The sequence below is a fragment of the Rhinolophus ferrumequinum genome, chromosome 12 (genome assembly GCF_004115265.2).
Source record: "Rhinolophus ferrumequinum isolate MPI-CBG mRhiFer1 chromosome 12, mRhiFer1_v1.p, whole genome shotgun sequence".
Taxonomy (NCBI): domain Eukaryota; kingdom Metazoa; phylum Chordata; class Mammalia; order Chiroptera; family Rhinolophidae; genus Rhinolophus; species Rhinolophus ferrumequinum.
Genome location: NC_046295.1, coordinates 48,116,871 through 48,141,314, shown reverse-complemented (window position 1 = coordinate 48,141,314; position 24,444 = coordinate 48,116,871). Strand labels below are relative to the sequence as shown.

The 24,444-nt window shown below is 42.0% G+C and overlaps 1 long non-coding RNA gene across 1 annotated transcript; it reads right to left on the bottom strand.

Annotated features, from left to right (window-relative positions):
* Nucleotides 1-983: 983 nt before the first annotated feature.
* Nucleotides 984-3,436, bottom strand: LOC117032170 (uncharacterized). The gene is made up of 4 exons (XR_004424694.1): nucleotides 3,323-3,436; nucleotides 1,982-2,022; nucleotides 1,212-1,250; nucleotides 984-1,040 (listed from the first exon to the last, which is right to left on the bottom strand). It is a non-coding gene; the product is annotated as an uncharacterized LOC117032170 (long non-coding RNA).
* Between the last annotated feature and the right edge of the window lie 21,008 nt (nucleotides 3,437-24,444).

Sequence of the window (24,444 nt, the reverse complement as noted above, 5' to 3'; positions counted from 1 at the left end):
AGTCAGTAGTAAAAGGAAATAGGGACAGAGATTTGGAAACTGTAAACACAGGGTTGAGATGGCTTATGACAGCAGGGGCCTACAAGAACAGCCCCTGGAGGAAAGGAGCCACTCAGACATGCGTACTCTTGGCAGCCCCTGGTACATCCTAGGGACAGGAGGCATCGGCATGCGAACCTACAGCTCCAAGAGCTGGCTCACGGAGCACACGTGAGACACTGCCTGGGAAACTTCCAGGAGTATTTGTTAGGGATTTGAGGTGGGAGCAGAGCTAGAAAAACACTGTTTCATCGTTAGTCTGATTCGGTCTTGGGCCCCCCTCCAAAAAAACGGAAAAAAATTGCACAAATGTCAATGGCCCTTCACCAGCTTAGAGCTCTGAGCACTTAAAGAGACATAACTTTAGGACCTGGGAGGGCAGGACAGGCAGAGAGTGGTAGCAAGGATTCACCTGAGGAGGTGATAGGAAGTTTGCCCCCAGGTGGGCCCACACAATGCAGGGTTTGGGTGGATATTGTTTTGTCTCTGTGACAACCCAGCATTCCCCTACGATATCAAGGAATCTTCAGACATGACCTGATCTATTGGAATTCACCAATTAGCCTGCAGGTCTGTATGGCCCTTGGTGAGGCAGGGAATCGCTGGTTAGTGTGTTGTCTGAGAATGCTTGTAGTAGATTGGGGGAGGGGAGCTGTCACTTTGTGAGGGGTATAAATGATAAATATCTAACTATTTTTTACAGTGTTTTGTACACATGAAACTAATGAAAAAAATTAAAAAAAAAAGAATTCTTATGGTTTCATCTGAGTAGAAGTTCCAGTTACCAACTTGCACCAACAAGAAAAGAATTTGTCACCTGGTATACTTCAAACATGACATTCAAAGCCCCAAATATTTATGAAAGAAATCCAATGTTTTTCTATTTCTTTTTCCCGCAATGTCTCTGGTTCTTCATGTTTTTCTTACTTGTGATGAACCCTTTCCTTCCAGCTCTGTGTCAGCAAGACCCAGGTCAACTTATGGGGTTTATGTGGCAGCTTCTTTTTTGGTGAAAAAAGAAAAGAAAAAAATAATGAGGTAAATGTGATTATGCTTAGAAGACCAAAGAATCATTCTACTGCTTCATTTTTGTGAGTTCTACAATCTTATGTTTCAACCCCTCTGAAGGAAAATTCAGAGTAAAAAGGAAAATCCCGAAGATATCAACTTACCTTTTACCTCTGCTTCTGCACATTCAGTGATCCTTATAGCTAGAAAGAAAACAAGGCAGCATTTGCCAAGACATATGTTTAAAATACAGATATGTTTCAGTAAAATTTAAGTCTATTTAAAACATATAATCTATGAATTTTCAAGGTATATTTAAAAATGAATAAATCATAAAACATGGTTGTAAAAACTGAAGTCTGTTTTACATGTTTCATTTAACAAATAGAAGTGTGATAATAATGTAATTAAGCCATTCACAAAAAGCTTTTCATAATTTACTAAAAATATTAATTTAGTATGAAAAGAGAAATAAGGTCTGAGAATAAGACCCAAGATCAGCATTGTATGACATGTCCTTTCATTCCGTTTCATGTTTCTTGGGGAGTCTTTGTATGACCTCATGTGAGGCCCCTTGTGGACATGAAATGCCACCCAAATGGCCCCATGTGGGCTTTGCTCTGGGTTAGCTTAGCCTTGCTTTGCCACAGGGGCCAGTTTCGTGCATGTGGCAATGGCCATGAGAAAAGGCCTGTGCTTTTCACTCATCTTGCTTTTCCTTCTTGTAAGGGTTTGGGTGTGTTGCTGGACCATGAATCCTGCCCGCAGCACGACAAGTCCAGCCTTTCCTATCTGGCCTCCTGTCTGCAGAGCCCAGTGGGCTTCACTAGAGCCGTTCACAGATTCTAACTCATTCTTCCAAATACCACACACACACTCTTCTCCTCAAGAATCTATACAACATGATGAAGGGAAACAAGACACATAGACTTACCCTGGCATAGAAACATGGTACAATTGGCATGGGGTCCCAGCCTAAACATATACAAACAAACAAATCAAAAAACAAGAGAATGGGAGGTATGAATTTTAACTTAGGTTGAAAAACACCCTCTAGGTTCTCCATCTACAACTTCATCAGATACAGTTCTGTGTTAGCCTTTGAGAGCATGTAACATTTTTGCAACATGATAGGAATGTTGTGGATTATAAGTATAGACCCAGTGACTGCACTCTACCTAGGAAATTTTCTTGAGCAAAATTCTAATAGAAATGAATCTGTTCTAGAAAAGTTTTCTGAGGAAACTTCAATATGGGCATCGATCTACTTGGGAGTGTTTATTAAAGGAGGAAATGGAAAAGAGAAAAAAGAAAGACCAAGTCCAAACAACACAGGGATTTTTAAACAAAAGAGTGTGAAGAGAGATAAGGGAAGATGAGTTCAGCCATTCCGTGGCCTTGGGCTGAAGGTTCACCGTGATTGGGGAGGAAATAGGGGTGTGGAGCTGGCTAGATGGTGCCCTGTTCTGAGGTGCAGTGACAGATTGTTGCCAAGACAGAGCAACAACTACGTGACTCATGGATTAGGGAAGGAGGTTGAGAAAGTCCCTAAGATAAAGGTGAGGGTTGGTTCAATAGGGAAACTTCCAACTTTTTCCATCAAGAAATCAGATGACTCACTCTGTGTCTCTAGGGTACATGTGCAACACAAAGATGGGCATTAAAAGCTTTGGTTAAAAATCCAGAAAGGTGTCAGAACACAGAGAAGGAGGAACAGACACTGATACCGCTATGATGATTTTATCATTAGTAAAAAGGCAAACTTCCCAGATTTGCTTTGAAACCTAATGGGAGGGAGAACTGAAAAGCGTAGAGTGGAAATTCATTGTATAGTATACGTGAGTACTGACATCAGATATGTAGAGAGGCATTGATGTTACCTTTATTTAGGGTGCCATTTGTGTCTTGTTTTGTATACGTGAAATAAAATGCACCAAAGCTTCATTTGTATTTTCATAAACCCGATGCCGTAATACTAAATCCTGAAATGTTTATCTATGTTCTCCTACCTTGAGCGTTCCAAGGACATAAAGCTTTACATTTCCCTAAAAATCTGAATGTCTTGAGAGTAAAACCCAGATTTGCCGCCTTTAGTCCTAGTTTTCCGGGGACTGGGAGAAAAAGTGTGACTAAGTCCAGATGACCTTGATGCCCCATGATCTTTCCAAGGTCGGAAAACCAAAGCCTTTGAGAAACTGCTTAAACAGCTCTTCAAGAACATCCCATCTTCCCGGGCTCAGGGACATTTTCTCTGTACCTTCTCTGTGTGGCTCACCTAGGACGCCTGTGAAGATCTGCTCACATGTATGTTCAGTTTCCTCCCTACAAAAAGGAAATAGGAACTGGGCCAAACGCAATTACAAAGAGCAGTGTAAAATTTCTGGCACGGGACCTGGAAAATAGGGATTTTAATCCCACCTCAGTCACCATCTGCTTTTACACCCTTAGGCAAATTACTTCACTTCTCTGAGCTTAAGTTTGCTTATCTTTAGAATGGAGAGGTGGAGCTAATGCTGTAGGATTCCTCCAGCTCTTACATGATAAAACTTTTTTTAAGCATAATTTTCATTTTTGGAGACATATGCAAAGAATACACCTTTGTGTTCACCACTTTTCTAAAACACCTTATATCACAATACTTACCTGTATCAAATTCCTCTGTATCAAATTGTCTTCTCTGATTTCAACCCCCTTCCTCCATCTTAGAGGGAATGACTATTCTGAATATGGTGTTTATTATTTCTTGCATTTCTTTATGCTTTAATTATATATGTTTGTACCCCCTATGCAATACATGTTTCCTCCACTATCCGAAAGTAGAGTGTTCCTATGAATCCTCTCGTAAAACAAAATGGCATAAAGCAAAGAAGCAACTACTATTAATTCATGTGGAAAATTTTTGAGTGCTCCCAGACCCAAAAAATAAGCTACCAAATTATACCAAATAACACATAAATCTAAAATAACACTAACACATAATAAAAGCAGGAATGATATGATAAATGCACAGCCTGTATAAAGTAGAGATAATGTACTCGTATGTACAAATTAGTTTGACTTATTAAAAAGACTGATGAATTTCTCTTTAAATATAAATAACAGAACACCATAATTTGTACACCCATCAATTCACTCAAACAACAGACTTTCCATTTTATTTATTACTGGATGCCTACTAAAAGAGATCGCTTTGCTACTAACAGAACCGATATTAACTTTGTCAGCTTTCAAGATTCTTTCTTTCTGCATAAAATAGTACAAACAGTGGATGCAGGCAACTTCAACACACACACAATGTCATTATTTCATTCATCACAATGTAAACAGTTAATTATGAACAGTTTTCCACTAATTCTTAATACCTCATGAGCTCTCCTAGCCTTTTGTCATACTTTAGGCCAGATCTTCCTAACGGATGCACAAAATACATCAAGTTAAAGCACAAATGCTCACAGACACAGTTCAAAGCTACGGTGGCTTGATGCTGAGATGCTGAGTGTAATTAGGGAAAGATCTCAGCATTTAGGTTGTTTTCCACTTTTTTGCTATTATAAACATCAATATTTTGGTATGTGTAGCCTTGTGTATAAAGATATATTCTTTATATATTCTTTATACCTAGGAATGAAATTGCTGGTTTCAAGGTGCGTGCCTGTGCAACTTTAGTAAGATATTTTCCAAATTGTTCTCTAACATTGTTGTGTCAATTGACATTCCCACCAGCAGGATATTAGGTGCAGTACACGCATCTAGAAAGTGAGGCTCTCATATGGCTGTTCCTGATAAGGAAATATAGTGCTTCCTTCATAAGTGGTGAAACATTTCGTCTAATTTTTAGAGTGTCAGTGATGGAAAATACGAAAGAATGAATATGATGTATTTATTCCACAAATATCCTTGAACTCCTACTACATACCGAGCACCGGAAAGTGCTGGTAATCAAGACAGTCCTGCTGTCATGGAGTTAACTACACATGGGTTTATTAAATATCTCCTTTGTGCAGGGAGTTTATTGCTTATTATGCTCATTTAATCATCCCAATAACCATGTGAGGTAAATATTGCCAACTGCATTTTGCAAATGGGGAAACTGAGGCACAGAAAGAGCACAGAACGAAGAGTCAGGAATGGATCTGAACCCAGGCATGACTGCAAATGTCCCGTCTATTCCCCGGTTTGTTCTTTCCCCACTGGTTGTCTGAGTGCCTCTTTACAGGCAGAGAAACCCGTCTCCTGCTGGACTCACACCAGGGTCCAGTGTGAATTGGAAATGCAAAGCAGTGTGCCGAAATTTCCGATCGAGGAGCCTGGCAATCCCCAAGGAGGAAATTGTTCTTTAAAGCTCTCATATCTGGCAATATTTTGAAATTCTTGGGATAAGTTCTCATGTCTTCTCCCATGCTTTCTTTCTGTATCGTTTGGGAGAACTGACATTTGATTATGAGTGTCTGGGTTCTGGTCTCTGAGATACAATAGACACTCCTACCCCACAGAGATATGAAGCTATGCAGGTGCTGAATAATATTACGTTTTAAAGAGCTGGAGTCTTGAGGTGGTCCCCTCCCCCCTACAACATCTTGAAAGTATTTTCTCTGTGTCACCTACATATTCTAATCCTAAAAGAAAGATCTCGATATTTGGAAACTATGATGTGTCCTTTTCCCTCAGCAAGGTGTACAATTAATTCCTTATGTTCTTGAATAAAATGGTGGAGCAGAAGGTGCCTCCAGAATCCCCAGAGCTTGCAGACACACAATAAGCATGTTTGTCTTTTCATTTTCAGAAGTGAGTGCTGCACACCCCTGCCTGCAGGAGAATGAGTAGCTGCAATTCTTTTCAATTGTTTTCCCAAAGAGAGTAAGTAAATGAAGTCATCAAGCCATCTGGTCAACCTTAAGCAGGCATTTACTGTATTCATTTAGCACATCTATGAATAAGTTGGAATAACAAGTAAAGCGCCACAGGGATAAGAATCTTGGGGAAAGTTTGTGTTAAAAGGTTAAAAGTTATAAAAGGGGGAAATGGGAAAAGGGAATATACCATCCTCATCCTTACTCTCTGCTCAGTCTGCTTGTGTTTCTCCATCTGCCCTGCAGTCCTGGCTGTTAGTTCTGACTCCTCATGGTGACAGGTGGTTTTCATACCTCCCCACCATGGGGGAAGTGGGAAAGAGGGAATCAACTTTATGGGGAATTCCTTGTCTAAAATCAGGCCTCTGCTTCTCAAAGGCTGAGTCATAGGCTTATAGGCAGCTGGAATTCAAACCACAGGGCTGCCAGGCTTCTGAATCGCTATCCCTCCCCGCCTCTTGACACCCCATCATAGAGACCTAACTGGTTAATTAAAAACAAAAGTCTTTACCAAATTAGAGCAGGACACACAAAACCAACATATTAACTCCTGGGAACTAGGGCAAATTTTTGCAGCAGAAGCGAGCTAGGGTAAAACCACTCCTTCCCAATGTCCCTCGATCTCCTCTGACAGTATACGGTATTCATGTCTTCCAAAAGCACCTTATTTGTAGGCTATTAGGTAAGAAAAGACCTGTGATTAGCTGGTGCCATAGTAATTAGGCATATGAATGTGTGTGCAGGAGGGGCACCTCAGAGCTACACTCTGTGTACCATCATCTGGCTACACAAATCCCAGACCCCACCTACCACCCACCCCTACCTGGGATTGAGAGGCACCTTAATCATTGTATCTCTTTGGATCATCCTCAAGGATGCTGATAAGATAGATTTTAAGAATACTAACTCAGTTGTTAATTCAGCTTTTAGGCTTCTTTCCTGAGTGAAAGAAGTATGCCTTTAGCATACGGAATTTAGGTGGGAGCTTTTTACCTTCAATTACTGCATTTATGAAGTTTTATAATTGCCTACATTTATTTTTTAGAGTGTGGGAAGAGAGGGCAATGGGATGAAATTAAAAGTATAGTTGAGATTTTAAGGTTAGTAGAGATCTTAAGCTGAGAATAAATTTTAAGGCATAAAGCTTCTCTGGGCCACTGAAAACATAGAAGAGATTACCCCTAATTAATCTGTACATGGGGCTGACCCTGCATTCTGCAGGTTTTTAGGATAATATTTATTTTTTTTACTAGATGCCCAGAATTTTCCAGTATGACAAGTAGGAGCTGTATCTGTTTCTCATACTATATCTGACTTTTACACATGAAGGAAGGAGAGAAATTAAATTCATTAATTATTGTGATAAATACTGTGATACGTTGCCCAAGTGCCCCTTTAATGAAAGAATTTTTGCGCCAGCTGCTAGGAGTGCTTTCAGCAGATGGCTTTCACGTCTCCTTCCCCTAGAGTACTTTCAAGTCTCCTTCCCCTAGAGAAAGCCCCTATGTCCTGTGGTGTCCCACTCCCATGTCTGAGCAGTATGGCAATACAAAAACCTGGCCATCTCAGGCCAACCCTGATGGGTCATCCAGCTTCGGGGTCCCTACAGCTTTGGTGATGGCTGTTGTTGGGCTTGCAGGTTTCTCAACTTTCTCTCTGGCCAATATTTCTTCTTCATTCTCACTTCCCTAAGTGTTGATCTGAAGAACATACTCTAATAACTATCCTTCATGTTAATCTCCATCACAGTAAATACTAGGAATGCTCTGGGAAAGTAGTGCTAAAATATGTTTTGGAGCTGGATTACTGACTTTTTACTAGAAATGAAGGCCCATCACTAGTGGTAGGAGGAGTTCACATATCCCCTTGAAAAAACTACCCATAAAATTGTTAAATTTCACTGATGATAAGATAACATTAGCTATCCATTTGGATTGGATTAGCTGGTGAGATCTATGAGGACTTTGAGTAATTTGAGGGAAATATTAACTATAAGACAATATAATTTGGTGGCTATTTCTAAGTTACAGTTCTAGGGAAAGACAAGGAAAAGCTAAGAGCATTAATTCCCAATGGAAAATTTAGTGTGAAAGACATAGGACCTCATTTTACAAAAGGCTTCTCACATCCACAGGGAATGGACACAGAGACCTGAGAACTAGGTCCAGGACTTATTGCCCAGAGTAGCCCAACTTCAAAGACGGGTGAACTCCCAACCCTCACACTGGAGAGAAGCTACCAGCATCAGTGGTGGCTCTTCTCTTGGGCCAGAGCTGATAGTGAGACAGACCATTACAGAGTTAGGCTCACTCTAACTCTGTAAAATGGGGATAATCGGATCCTAAAACAATAGAGGGCAAGTGGCCATGTTTAACCGTCAGAAGCCAGAGGAAAGGAATTATAACATTGAGTGGCCAGGTTGGTAGGATAACAGGGCCTTACCTGCAGAGAGTTATGGGGATGGTTAATGGAATACAGCATGCTCATGAGGCAGAATAGAATGGGTGGCTAACAAGGATACTACTCAATTTGTACCATTAAGAATATCAAGAATCGATAATATGAAGTGACATCCCGTCACATTTGCCATAATGTATTGGTTAAAAGCAAGTCATAGTTCCTGCCCACACTCAAGGGAAAGAAATTATAGAGTATAAATATGGAGGCTCCCTAAGGTCTAGCTCCCACACTGGGTGATCTGAAAGGCTGCCAGCTTCAAGTAGTCATAACAGTAAAGGGCTTTGTAGCAGGTCTACAGTGCAGTGTGAATAGCCCTGCTATTTGGGCCATAGGGCCTGAGAGACCCTATGGTGTTAGAGGAAAAGTGCTGGGAAGAAAGGCCATGTGAAGTTTGTTAATATTTTGGGTGTCATGATTTTATATAATGCAATAAATAATAAGACTTCATTAATGTGATATCTTGATTAATCATGCAATTTTTCTGACTCACTTTCCTACAAATTCATCAAAACTCAGCAACTTTATTTTCAATGATATGATTGAAAGCAATGTCAGTTGTTCTTGGTAGATGTAAGATCAAAAATAATTTTTAATTTTGAGAAGGGTCTTTCTACTGATACAACCATTCCTAGAGCTGTTAAGAATAGGTTACAGGGGTGGACAGGTGGCTCAGTTGGTTAGAGCGTGAGCTCTGGGTAAAAGGGCTGCTGGTTCGATTCCCACATGGGCCAGCGAGCTGCGCCCTCCACAACTAGAAAGAAATCAATGAGCTGCCGTTCAGCTCCCGGGTGGCCAGATGGCTCAGTTGGTTGAAGCGTGGGCTCTCAACCACAAGGTTGCTGGTTCGACTCCTTGACTCCCACAAGGGATAGTGGGTTCTGCCCCCCGCAACTAATATTGAACACGGCACCTTGAGCTGAGCTGCTGCTGAGCTCCCAGATGGCTCAGTTGGTTGGAGCACCGGCTCTGAACCACAAGGTTGCCAGTTCGACTCCTGCAAGGGATGGTGGGCTGCGTCCTCTGCAACTAACAATGGCAACTGGACCTGGAGCTGAGCTGCACCCTCCACAGCTAAGACTGAAAGGGCAACAACTTGACTTGGAAAAAGTCCCGGAAGTACACACTGTTTCACAGTAAAGTCCTGTTCCTTTTCTCCAATAAAAAAACAAAACAAAACAAAACAAAAGTTTATATAATGGCTTTTTGTTTGGCTTTTTGTTTTATTTATTTTTTAAATTATTATTTTTTTAAATTGAGGAATATTGGGGAACAGTGTATTTCTCTAGGGCCCATCAGCTCCAAGTCGTTGTCCTTCAATCAAGTTGTGGAGGGTACATATCAGCTCCATATCCAGTTGCTGTTTTCGATCTTTAGTTGTAGGGCACATAGCCCACCATCCCATGTGGGAATTGAACCGGCAACCTTGTTGTTGAGAGCTCGCGTTCTAAACAACTGAGCCATCCGGCTGCTCCTCTGGAAGCTCAGTGGCAGCTCATTGTCTTTAATCTAGTTGTGGAGGGTGCAGCTCAATGGCCCATGTGGGAATCAAACCGGCAACCCTGTTGTTCAGAGATCGCACTCTAACCAACTGAGCCATCCGGCCGCCCCTATGTAATGGCATTTTAATGCTTCCTTTGACATTTTCTATAACTTGTGGAGTTTGTACAAGAAACCAGAAGTGACTTCATGATTTATATATACTTCAAAATGCCTGTTATATAGTATATTGCTGTATCTTCAATGATAAGAAAGCATTAATTTTAAAATTGCCTTTCTTGTTAGTAATAGGTTCACTGGGAAGTTCATATGAAACCACTGTTCTTTTCCATTGGATAAAACAACTTTTAAAGTTAATTTCTATTTTTAAACCCACGGATCTTTACTTTCCAATTCTGCAGCAAGTTTCAAAACCAGAGATTCTAAACTATTTAAAGAATTCTAGGAACTCCCTGATATGCTTCATTGCAATGTCCTTCTGTATGCTTTCTAAGGAGTTCTGGTCGCAATTTCAATGTGTGTGTGTGTGTGTATTGGGTGATGGTGGTTTCCTCATACATCCAAGCACTTCTTGGACACCAACTGGGTGTCCCACAATTCAACTCAATTCTGATATTATGACGTGGAGATAGTGCTAGATTACACAGGTTAAGGGCTCAGTCCTACATGACTGCATACACACACACTCACACACTTCACATGCCAACTGCAAGTCCAGGTTTTCACCTGTGCTTCTGACCAGTCAGTGGCTATAGATTAGAGGTTCCAGTGACTCCCCTCCTTGGGTTCGATTTATTTGCTAGATCATCTCACAGAACTCAGACAAACATTTTACTTACTAGATTACTGGTTCACTATTTAAAAATATAACTCAGGAACAGCCAGATGGAAAAGATGCAAAGGGCAAGTGTGGAGACAGAGCCAGGAGTGCAGTTTCCAGGCTCTCAGCCTCACCTGGAAAGGTGCTGGCTCAGGTGGTAAATGGCCATCAACTGTGATTGGATGGCCATCAGCTGTGGCTAGTTGGCCATCAGCTGTAACCAGTGAGCCATTGGCCACTAATATAACTGCCACAGCTACGCTAGCAGAAAATGGGGGCTAGCAAGAAGATGGTGGCTGGCAAGGGCAGAGTGTGGATTGCAGATCGTGTGGCTCCTGCTTCCTCCCAACCAGTGTCTCCAACCCAGCCGCCAGGGAGAATATGGTGGTATGACTCCCCTATCTATGTCTCTGTGGGTGTTCCCTTTTGGCCTCACCATACCCTGCGTTCTTGTGTGGGGAGCGGGACCAGAGACCCTGCATGACACCCTGCATGACAGCAAGGGATGGGGAAAGAGCACAGAGTTTCCATGCCCTCTTCAGACACGTCACTCACCACTCTCCCAAATCTCCAAGTTTTCACCAACCTGGAAGCTCTTCAAATCCCATCCTTCTGCCTTTTTAAGGAAGGGGCATCAGAAAGGCATGATTGATTAAATCATTAGGCATTGACAAGTCATTCAATCTCTAGCCCCTCCCCTCCCTGAAGGTCAGGGTGGTGGGACTGCAAGTTCCAAAGTTGTAATCACATGGTTGGTTCTCCCGTGGCAACCAGCTCCCATCCTGAGGTATTTTCCAAAAATCACCTCATTATATACCAAAGACACTTTTGCAGCTCTCATCATTTAGGACATTCCAAGGGTTTTAGGAGCTCTGTGCCAGAACTGGGGCTGAAAGTCATATTATTATTAAAGTCTTATTATTATTATTATTATTAAAGTCATATATTATTAAAGTCACATATATTATTATATTATATTTATATTTATTATATTTATATAATATTTATATACATTATATTTATATTAAATATATATATATCTATCTCCAATATATATTTCTTGTTATACATCACAGTATCACACTTTCATTCTTTAATAATTTACTAAAATGTCTACTGACTGAGCACAAGCAGTTCCTATCCCGGTGCTCAGCCCTGAGGGTTAGTATTTGTGCAGATGCTATAGGGACAGGCTCCAGAGATGGATGGAAAAGCTGGTTTCTCACCACAGGTCCCAGCATTGAACTCATGAAGTATCTCTCCCTTCTTCCAGGGCTGTGGCTGCCACCATTGCTGCTGCTGCTGCTGCTGCCACCGTTCCAGCCCAGGCCATCCCTTGGGGTCTTCAGGGTTCTGACCTGCCCCAAGTATGCTTGTGTGCACCAGGAAGCCAGGCCACCTGCTCAGCGTGCATCCTGAACACTGCCTGCTATGCCCATGGACCCGAGTCTGTGTGTGTACACTCTTACCTGATTCTTTCCCCTGTGCACAGGCATACTCCGTTGTCCCTTTGGACTTCATTTACAAGGCATAAGTTCAAAGGTAAAATCATTAAGAATTTCAAGATAGTATCAACAGAATATTAAACTAAGCATGTGCCCCTTTATGGAGTGAGGGTCCTGTGTGACAACACTGGTTACATGTCCATGAAGCCATCCCTAATGGGTAGAACTCGCTGAAAAAGTGAGCATTACTGGATGTCCTGCATGCTGCTGGCTGCTACACTGTCATCGGAACAAGCAGCGAAAAACACACAGAACCAGGAAGAGAAGCACCTTCTTCTTTTGGGGTCTCTTCAGTGCAGTGTTGCGCTAGTGCCCTCTGCTAACACAGCTTAATATTGTGTCAGTTGGCAAAGAAAAAATGTTCTAGTATCAAGCTCCACCACCACATCACAGGATAAAGAACGCATTTAGAGAAATAAAGGGTTGACCTAAGTCACTTTGGAAATGAGTGGAGTCTGTGAGGCTAAAGGCAAAAGGAAGTACACTAAGCACTGTATTCTATAGATGGTTTTTTTCCATGAGAGTATGGCTTAACAATTCTGAAAGCACTATACATGTATACTTGGGTTGAACCATTCAGTAAATGGTGAGAGCCAACTTTCACACTCTTGGACGCTAGAATGTTCTATGTGGTAATAGAGTTGGAGACATCGGTATGAACCTGTATTTGGCTCAATATTGATACATATGGTTCTATACAGAAACATTTATAGATATGAGTACATCTAACAAACTAACACAGGTTAGTGTACACACACATATCTCCTTGACCTGTCACGTGAGAGGGAGGACCCAGAAGCAATGACATCTTAATTGCAACAAGTGTACCTAGCACCGAGATCTTGGTTTCTAATACTATTCTCCAATAAAAAGAACCAGGGCTCCTTGGAGAAAGAGAAATAACTGATTCTAGGACTGTGGCAGGAAATATACAAGATGAACCTGGAGTATCTCTACTATATGAAAGTAAGAAAATTCTCAAAAACAAAAACAAATTAAACAAACAAACAAACAAATAAATAAATAAGTAAAACTCCACAATAATGGGTATGTGTCAAAGGGATCCAGATTCCAACTAAAAGAGTTCCAAATAGCCAGAGCTGGAATTATTTGAGCAACAAAATAAATAACGTAGTATTGGATTATTGCCCAAAGTATAAAATAAACATCTACGAGTCCATACCGATATAAATAAATGATAGAATAAATTACTAAGTATGAGAGAATAGACAAATCTGCCATGCCAAAGCATTCTGAATAATTTATGTAGCTACTCCTCCACTCTCAAGGTGGCAGAAGATTGAAAACGAAAAAAACAAAAAAGAGTAACTTTACAGTGGAGAACCAGACAAACATTGTCTCAAGCCAGTTGAGCAGAGTCGCATCAACAGTAGTAAGTCATACTGCTAGCATGTACTATTTAAATGAAGTCATGAGAATGGTCCACAGCTTGTGGTCTTTCTGCCCAAAGCATCTTTACTCATGACAAAAACCTCAGACAAATCCCAACTGAGGAATATCCTATATGATAACTAACCTCAAAGCTGTCAAAATCAGCAAAAATAAGGAAAGTCTAAGAAACTGTCACAACCAAGAGAAGTTTAAGGAGACAAGACACTAAGGGTAATGTGGGGCCCTGGATGGGATCCTGGGACAGAAAAGGACATTAGAGAAAAACAGGAAATCTGAATAAAGAATGGGCTTTAGTTAATGATAATTGTGAATATTGGTTCATAAACTGTGACAAATGTACTATACAAACATAAGATGTTAGCAATAGGGAATATTGGGTGAGGGATATACAGGAATGCCCTGTACTATTTTCACAATGATTCCGTAAATCTGAAACTACTCCAAAATAACAGTTTATTTTTAAAAAGCTGAGAGGCAGACAGTCGATAAATGGTATAATATATGAACGTCCTTCAGAAAGTATTCACCCCCGAAAGAGGCACTAACCTACCAAATATTTTGGTCCGCTAACCGCAGGCAGCCTCTGTCATTTGTCATTCCAGTAAAGGCATAAAGGGCACATGAGTGAAATGTCCCATCCCACAGGCCCAGGGATGAAGGGTATGCATGGGCCACCAGCATGTACTCCAACTTACCAAGACTGATCAGACGTCTTCACTGCCGAATGTCCAACTTCCCAATTACAGGAGTCAAAATGAGTCTTTGGTATGGCACCATCTCTCAAGGATGCAAAATGGCCACTTGGAGTCAAATTGTGAAGTTGATTACATTGGCTCTCGTTTCACATTCCCAATCCTGCTTCCTTTTCTTCCCTTTGACAAGGAATTGATTCCAAAGGCACTCCCTAATAAACATCGCATATGCTGATCTCCATTGCAGCGTCTGTTTCCCAGGGAAACTAACCTGTGACAAGCGTCTATTAAGTGTCAGAATCTATGCCAGATGACCTCACATTTGTCGTCTTTGTTACGCTTCCCAATACCTGGTGAGATGGTTTGAATGTTGGCTACCTTTAAGAGTTGGGTCGGGAGCCTCAGAGGTCAATTAACTTGCCCAGGGTTCTATCACTTTTAGGTCTGACTGACTCCAAAGGTCATGTATGGAATGTCTATCATGTTAGCTACACCCGGTGTAGGATAAAAGAAGAGGACACTAATAATTTCCTACTAGGTCAGACATTGGGCTAGGCACTTGTACCTACACATTGTTCAATTTTCACAGTAAGCCAATTAAAGTAGAGAGTGTTACCCCCATGTTTACACATGTATAAAACTAAGACTAACAGATTTCCATAGGGTAAGGGGCAAAATTGGTTCTGGAATTCAGGCCTGTCTGATTCCAAAGGCAGTGCATCCTTTTCTCAGTCAAGCTATTTATTCTGTCCAAGATGGAGAGTCACTTAGGGAGAACACGAGAGACTGGAGGCCCTAAAGCATGCATTGGCCCAGAAACAGCCCCAACTACACAATATTCATTGAAATATTTACCATAGAGATGGGTCAGAGGAGTCTTCCACCAACCTTCTAAACCCTGTGGTGACCTATAATTAGAGTGGCTATATAATTTTTTATCTGAAGCATGACACTCTCAAGTGTCATGGGACAATAAGTGTAAACCAGGATGGCCATGGGCAAATAGAAAAGAATTCTCACCCTACTATTGGGAAAAATTGCTATGGTTCTTACGTACCACTCTTAGTTTAGTTTATATTTAGCTGTTGTCTCCAACCAAACCACACTAAAAGTTGGGTTTTAAGAGAGAGTGCTTCAGTGATTCTCTGAATTGCCCTAGCTGTAATGCATTAAGTTTTCCTTGCAAATTCAACCATGATCCTAGCCTCTTAATCACACAGCCACTCAGGTTTCACTCTGATATAAACAGTGTGCATTTCTGATTTGTGGAATTGTTTTCCTTTAATTAAATGAAGAGGGGAGGTGTTGTTATTTTCAACTCTGCACAAATTACTATCCAGTAGAAACTGAATAATGTATTGTAAGTAGTACTTATTCTATTTATTGTACCATCTATTGATGTGTGTTGGACTTGTTCTATTTTGGAGGCACTGCCATGGTAACTGGGCTTCTGACAAAGGCCTGTGTCAGAGCAGAACTTGAACATGCAGAACTTTAGATAAGTGATGAAATAAAGAATTAACATCAGCAGGCTTAGAAATAGCAATTTGGAAAATCGTGATTTGTTCCTAGGTGTATTTGTCCACAAAGTTGGGAAGTCCTGAGAGGCAGCTCATAGGATTTACTAAACATTGATTAGTCCTGAGCAAAATGGTGGAAGAAAGTCTGTTTTCAGTCTCATCTCCTCATCAATATCTGTGGCTCTGCCTCTTGTTCCATTTTGGCCTGTGGGTCAAGATCACAGCTTTAGGCAGAAAGTATAAGATTGTATTCAGCCATCAGAGAGCCAGGATGGCTCTAGTGGACTGGCCTTGAGTCCACAGACCTGAAATGTGGCCCTTGGCTCTGCCCTTAACCAGCAGAGGGGTAAACCTGAACTGGCATTCTATTTCCCACTTACACATTTGGATGCCCTTGGAGGGCCCAGGAACTCTAACCTCATTTCTCTTGAAGTTGGTGTGAAGGGGAGAGAGGGAAAGGTCCTGATTGATTCACCATTCTCTGTGGAACCAGCAGATTCCAGTGTTCTTGCAGGAAGTAGGCACCTAAACTATGCTGATTTTCTATAGTCCATGTCTGTAGGAACTGAGGACACAAGAAGGAAATCCACAAGAGCAACACTCCTTTCCCTGCAGTCTCGTCACTTCTACCTAATTTCTCACTTCCGGGGAGTTAACTGATAAACACTAGCAGTGACCAGATCCTGCTCTGCCTTCTTCATCCCCTTCCACCTCCACCCCTACCCCCATCCTCTTTCCCCTTCTCAATCCCTCAGCCTTTCCACCCAGGCTTGGTTTACCTAATGGCACCATCTCTCAAGGACATTAGAGAAAAACAGGAAATCTGAGGAAAGAAGGGACTTTAGCTATCGATAACGTGGGAAGGAGCTCATGTGCCCATGGGTGGCGATTGGCCCCTCCACAGAAGTTGTCTTGGGATTCAGAGACAGTGTGAGAACTGTCTTCTCCATTTCCAGTAGAGTTTTAGCCATTGCTCATGGAGTCATGAGCTAAATTGATTAGGCTTGAATTCCATCAAAAAGCAAGATGGTCACGATCTCTCAGGAACTTGCTCAGAAGGACTAGAAATAAAGTTCTTGGCAAGGTTCTGGATATTAGCCATGGGCCCCAGAGGGGAGGCTGATGGAAATGGTATCATCTGTGCAAAGTTCTTGACCCAAGGAAGAGCAAAGCAGAGCACAGGGGATAGGGGGAATAGAGGGATTCCCCTGTTTATTAGAGAAACAGCCTTTTACTTGACTGACATAAAATTTGGAAGATTATCTAAGAATCCCAGCTTCTCAGTCATATTTTCTACACCCAGTATTTGAAACGTGGTTGTAAACTTGGTATGGAAGGGCAGGCTTAGTGCCTGCCCTCTCCTATTCTTTCAACCATGCTCCTGCCAACAAAGCACTCTGTGTCCCATCTCCTGATCCTTGGCACTCCCCCACAAAATTATTTTAATCCTTGGCATTCCAATGGGCCCGCTCTTATCCTCAAGCCTTAGCCAGAAGACTTGACCCTCTCACAGGTTTCCATAGGTCAAAAGTAACAGATGTGGCTCCTGATTTAGAACAGACCCAGCTCTCCTCAACTTCCTCACCCTTTCAATTTTTTTTTTTAATTGATAATGGAAATCCCACATCTCTCTCTAATCCTACCTGTATTTCTCTTTCCCCAAATATCCCTCTCTCATAAACAACAGAAACAACTGGCTTGCCACTCAACAGCCTTCTCTCTTGGGATTCTGGGTATTTCCAGTCAGGAGAGTCAGCTATCATGCTAGCTCATACATTTCTCCCTCATTTAATCAATTCTTACTCCAGTTCATCAAAGATTTCCTTTGTCAATGACACATTTGCTGTGAGGAAGGGTGAAACAGAGTTGAAGATCATGGAGGTGTTGAGACAACAGGTGTGGAAATCTGCTACAGCTAGAGTATTTTTTTAAGTTAAAAAGAAAGCTGAATAAGATGTCCAGTGACTGTAATCTTATGATTTTTCTAGAGGGCAGATTTCACAATTTGAAAAAAAGAAAAGAAAGGAGTGCTTGAATGTCCACATCTGGGGTGAATATGTACAAAGGAGAGAGAGAGGGCATGAGGAAGTAAGGGACTGGACAAATTCCCAACAAACTAAGAGAGGAAGACCAAGACGGGGCTCTGTATTTTTAGGGGTGACAGAACACTTCCGGTCTGTGAAAGCTTGAGATGTTAATTATAGGACCTGTGGATGTCAGCAGAGATCTTTTAAAAGAATAACTTAAGTGCCTAAAATCCCCCAAGAACACGGAGCCGGTTTTAGAAATGGCCCTCAAAGACAACAAAAGCTAAATGCGCAAATGCCTTCTACGCAGGGTGGTGCTGGGCAACCAACTCGCTTTCCAGCCTCCCCCCACGCTGTTGCTAGGAGACCAAAGGGCTATACTTCCATCATCTCCATACTTGCTGGGAGATTGAGTAATTGGTCTCTGGATGTGCGTGTGCTGCTTCCCAAAATATCTCTTTAAAAAGAGGTGAGAGAGATGCGGAGTCAGTTGGTAGGATGATGGAGGGCGGACAGTGTTCCAAGAGGACAGAGGGTTCCAAGAGCCTAGATTGAAGCTGGGGGGTGAAGGACCCACATGAGGGATAGAAATGGGGAGCTGTTTACAGCTTTCCCAGATTTTTTCTTATCCTCAGCTTTGTTATTGGGGAACCTGGAAATTGATAACTAAAATTTAGGGGCAATGTGATTTGGTTTTTCCTTCTTACTATGAGATACAGCAAATACTTTAATTTTATTTTGTAGATATTTAAAATATAAATGCACACTCTTTATAGTTCTTGATTATAGGTGTTGAAGCTTGTTTTGTGGGGAAGGGAGATGGAGGAAAAAATAAGGCATATTGTGGACACACCCATGAGCACACCCACACATGCACGTACACACCCTTGCACACAAGCCACTGTGATAAAAATGCTTGCCTCAAGCTGCAGAGAGTCAAAGAAATAGAACGTTAAGTCCCACAGCTGTAGGGTCTTTGGAAGTTAGGAAACCTAGGGGTGACTGCACTGCCTCTAACAGCTGAATGACTGCTCATGACCTTTCTATGCCTCGGTTTCCTTATCTATAACCTGACAGGTTGAGCATACCCAAGGCACGGCCCAATCTCCAACTTTATTAGAGTGACATCTACTCCCACCTCTTTCCCATAGCCAAAGAACAAAGTCATATCATGCCTTTATGGCGGTATTCAATTATCTCCTTTAATTAATGGGGAAAATTTGGGGCTAGCCCAGTGGCTCAGGTGGTTGGAGCGCAGCGCTCCTAACACCAAGGCTGCTGGTTCGATTCCCACATGGGCCAGTCAGCTGTGCCCTCTACAGCCAAGATTATGAACAAACAGCTCTCCCTGGAGCTGGGCTGCCGTAAGCAGCTGGAGGTTGGTGTGTGCTGCCTCAGCACGGCTCATAATACCAGCATGGGCCAGGGAGCTGTGTCCTACACAACTAGACTGAGAAACAACAGCTTGAACGGAGCGGGGGGAGCAGCGAAAGAAAGGGGGGAAATTAAAATAAAAAACAATTAATGGGGAAAATCCATTTGATTCCTACATTTTGCATTTTTTCAAATGACTTCATTTACCTATTGTGGGAAGTCTGGGAGAGTAGATTTGTAAGTGGAATAGCTGACTTTTACATTTTATTATTTTTCTTTTTGTCATAGTTTTCATATAATACTTAATAGGTTCAAAAATCCAATTTTGAAAGGAAGGACAGAAGGTCGAAGGAAGTAGCGAGTACAGATATATTGACACTAATTCCTGATCTTATAAATGAGAACTAAGGATTTGGGAGTTTTTCTTTCAGTCACTGGCCAGATGAGTGTGTTCTAAAATTCTATCAGGAATTAGGCAACTCACCTTTTAGTTCTGACTCTGTCCCTAACTCATGGAACCATGACCAGACCCCCATCTGTAAAATGGGGGTGGAGGGAGTCTGTGCTCCAATTCTCGTAGGAATGTTAGGAAGCAAAAATGCCATAAATTCACTTGGGAATATAGAAATGATGCACAGAATGTCCTGCGTTCTTTTCACTGTGTGCCTGATACTTTTATGCATCAAGCATTTTCTGAAATGCTGCTCCCACCAGGCCCTCATGAGGCATTCATTCACATGGCAGGTACACATGGTCAGTGTCATCCATTGTCCATGTCCGGCTCGTCCCATAGTTCCAGGGAGAAGGACCCCCGACTACTACAGATCCCTGAATTCTCAGCGACCACACCCCATGGATACTAGACATTCTTCTAGGCTGAATCTTTGCACAGTGCGAAAAAGTGCTCTTAAATCACTCCCACGAGTGTCTGTCTTATTTTGTTCTCGAACACTCCCAGTGACACAAACCTCAGACACTTTACTTCCTGTGTTAATGAATGCCAGTGCCTAATCATTGTACCAGCAGATGTTCCTTAGGAAAAAACAAATAAAATTAAGGCTATCTTTAGGTTAGCAAACACCCCCACCCTTGGCTGAGCAGACAAACAAGCAATGCCTTTCACCTTTTTTTCTCTCTCCTCAGAGCCAGCAAAGCTCACTATCCTGTGGAACACCCAAACTCCCTAAATGGTCCTTGTTTTTAATGGCACACAGGGAGGTTTGGGATGGACCCAGGATATAAGGGCTGTGAAGAGCTCTATTAATTGTCTTGACACCACTGAGAAATTATTTTTCCTCGAGAAGAAGAGATACACCTCACTTTTAATCTCTGATTCCTTAAAAAGTTACTTGCTCCTGGTACTAAGAATGTGTTGTCTCCTGGGGAACAAGTGGGGCCAAATGAGCTGGTGGGACTGAAGAGTAGCCAGGGACTTGTGGGTTGGGCTTCCCCAGGCAGAGCTGGGTGCCTTGCCCTTTCTCCTGGGTATTTGGCAAGCAGTCCAGTTTTCTGTAGGGGGATGGATGTGGGAGGAAGACCACAAGGAAGTCATAAAGGGATGCCAAGTCATAATGAATAAGAGTTATTCTGTGCACTCCCAGGAGATCCGAGCCCATGAGAGGCAGTTGTTGGTTCAGCACCAGGAAGTGCTTGCTAAGAAAGCTTTGTAAAAGGCAAATGGACTTTGTCTGGGGGGCCTGGGGGAGGGCAGGAAGAGGTGTTCAAACAAATTCCCTCTCACTCGAGTTGAACCCCTGGCAAGGATGTGCACAGGGCTGACCTCTGCGGCCGTTCCAATCCTAGGAATCTGCGATGCTATAGGACAGCCATTCTGATACATAGTCACCCCTTTTACTTCAAAGCCAGAAAGGCTACTGGTACTATTTGTGTCCAAAAAGTTCTGTCCCAGAACTACCGGGAAGAGGGGATTCAATAACTCTGCAAAGTATTTTTTGAAAGTCCACTATAGGAAAGTTCCCTGCTCAGGCTGAATTGAACAAAATCACCGTCACCTTAAAGATGCCACAGAATTATTTTTATGCTTTTTCATTTCGCATAATTGCCCAATTTCCAGCAAGCAGAGAGGGATGTCCTCTCTAAGGGACTCTTCATACTTGATTCTAAAGACATGGATTCTTTTTGAAAGGGAAACCAGGGGCTGATGGGTGGCTCAGTTGGTTAGAGCGTGAGCTCTGGGCAATAGGGCTGCTGGTTCGATTCCCACATGGGCCAGCGAGCTGTGCCCTCCGCAACTAGAATGAAGTCAGTGAGCTGCAGCTGAGTTTCCGGGCAGCTGGATGCTCAGATAGTTAGAGCGGGTGCTCTCAACCACAAGGTTGCCAGGTTCGACTCCTGCAAGGGACTCCTGTGCCTCCTGCAACAAACAACAGGCGACTGGACTTGGAGCTGAGCTGCACCCTCCACAACTAAGATTGAAAGGACAACAACTTGACTTGGATGGAGCTGATGGGTCCTGGGAAAAACACACTGTTCCCCAGTGAAAAGCCCTGTTCGCTTTCCCCAATAAAATCTTAAAAAAAAAAAAAAAAAAAAAAAAGGAACCCACCATGGTAACACAGTTGTCCACTTGAGAATAAAATCCTAGCCATTTTTATTTTCAGTCTTGGTAACTAACTTTCTTCTTCTGTAGGCTTGTCTGGGGTCCACAAACTAAGGAAGAAAAATCACTCTTTTTATGTAGGAATGTTTTAAGTCATTTGTATTAATAACTTAGTTTATGGTTTCAAACCATGGATTAGCTCCTCTGAACCTGGAGGAAAAGCCCATATTATATAGTTTATAAATGAGTAATATAAGGCTTAGGAAGGTTAAAATGACTTGCCTAGGGTCACCCTGCCCTGTTTCTAAGCATCAGTCTGGCATAACTACCTGCCCAGTTTCTTGATCTTTTAAGCTACTTAGCACTCATCTATCTATTCATCCTCTCATTAATCCATTTATTCATCTATTTACTCATTCAAAAATGAGTGAGCACCCACCTATGTGTCAGGAGTTATCCTAGACAGGGAACCATAGACACTAAAATTTCTGCCTGTATAAAACTTACGTTCTAATTGTGGGAAATAGCCAACAAAAAGTTAATAAATAAAAATTACAACATTGTCACACAAGCAAGGACACATGGCTAGATAGTACATACAGCATATCTGCTGGAGTATCATGATTGGGGGAAGACTCACGGGGACAGAAGCAGTAGCAGGTATGCATGTTTCCAGTTCAGTTGCCCATCATTCTCTGGGATTGCTGTACACAGCAATCTGGTAGGACTGAAGCTGGACTTCTGAGGAGGGATCCTGCCCTTGGGCTCAGCGGGAGTATAAATTGCATGATTAAGGAAGTACTGGCCCCGCCCCTTCAGTGATCCAAGGCTAGCAATTAACAGCAATACAGCAGAACTTCAACTCTAGTGTATCGTGCAGGTTCAGTTTTCATGGTCCCAGGCTGGGTCCCAGGCTGGGTCCCAGTCTGGGTCCCAGGCTTGTGGTTGCTCTCCGTGTTATAGCAAGCTAGCAGCAGGACGATGCCCATCAGAATCCATGGTTGGAGAACCACCAGCTGTTCTGGCATAATGGGGAACTGTAGTCCCAGCCTTTTAGTTGATCAGGACTGATTAATTGATTATTTTAAACACTGGGCCATAACTGGTTTCCGTGGAGCTTTGCAGGAAACTTCTTTTCTGAGAGAACATGTAATTCACTACCAAACTCCTTAGATATTGATGATCTGCTTTCCAAATCGATCTAGTGCTCGATCTATCACTCTTGAACTAAAGCTCTAGGTCCTTTGCTGTCTGGCCCAGTTCTCTGCTGAGTCAAGTCCTAGGTGTAGCACCAGGAATTTCTGTTTGGATGGTTGAAATTCTGGGGGTAAGCCTTAGCATCCTCTAGAATAATATTTTTCTACCCTAGCTGCACTTTAGAAACAACTAGAGAATTTGCCCCCACCCCCACCCCAAAACGCCTATGTCTTGCCCCACCTCAGCCTAATAGAAACTATTTTTTTTCAGGGTAAAACTTTGGCTTCTATATTTTTCAAAGTTCTCTACGTGATTCTGACCCAAAACAAAAGCTGAGAAGAACTGCTCTAATATTCATCTTGATGGAAAAATAAGACTATGTGAAGAATACCCTCATCTCAAATTACGAAAAAAAGCTTTGAGATTTCTAGAAAAGATGGAAGACTGAACTGGTGCACAAAGCCTCCTTTTGTTTCAAACACATACACATGCTTGATAAAATATAACAAAGTGGAAAAAAAATAGAAAGAAAAAATTTTTGTGAGCCAAATGAAACTAAAGGCCAAATTAAGGTTTTAGATGTAAAGCCGTCTGACCCATCTTGAGAACAGATAGTCATAGGGATTCATATGTGGATTCAGGGAGGTGGTGGGCTTTGGAGGATGACTATGTTGTGTCTGAGGATGTGTGTCTTAGATGCAGGACTCTCAGCTCTGACACCTGAGCCACTGGATTGGGATGGACAGTGAATTAGAAACTGTTCTCATACATTCTGGGTATCTGTGAGCCTTGGGATTCATGGGTTACCCTAGGAAAGGGAGATACACCCAGAGATTGATTTTGTCCCTGCAGGATGTGAACTTGAATCAAACAGCATAATTTAAAGGAAAGGAAGAAAGTGGAATTTCCCACACTTAGTTTGGTACCTATAAATCCATATCAACTACAGGAAAAGAGGCAATAGCAGTCCATAGGGACGTTGTTATATTGTCTGTGTGGCAATTGACTTTAAAATAAGTATACGCAATGTGATGTGTATGTAAGTTACATCCAGCTTATACACTAGAAGTGCCTAGATATCATAAGATATATCATGACATGTAGATATTACATAGATGACATGTGTGACATGTACAGTACCCATGTGAGAAGGGACTTTAGCAGTTAATTGGTATTTAAAATACTGTTATAAAAACCAGAGGATTTATTACTTAGTATAAGGGACATTAGAGGTGTGTGTGTGCGTGTGTGTGTGTGTGTCTGTGAAATGACTGATTCTAAAGATTTATTGGAAATATTGTATGAGCACCATCATTCCTGCATAAAGAAAGCAGAAGAAACTGGCAAGCTCAGCTCTCTAATGCCAGGTGCTCAGCTTCCAGTGACAAGGGTTCCCTGGGTCTGCTGTTGTCCCTCTCTGTCACATGGAGGGGACATGAAGAAGAGGACACAGAGATTAGAGTGATGCAGCCACAAGCCAAG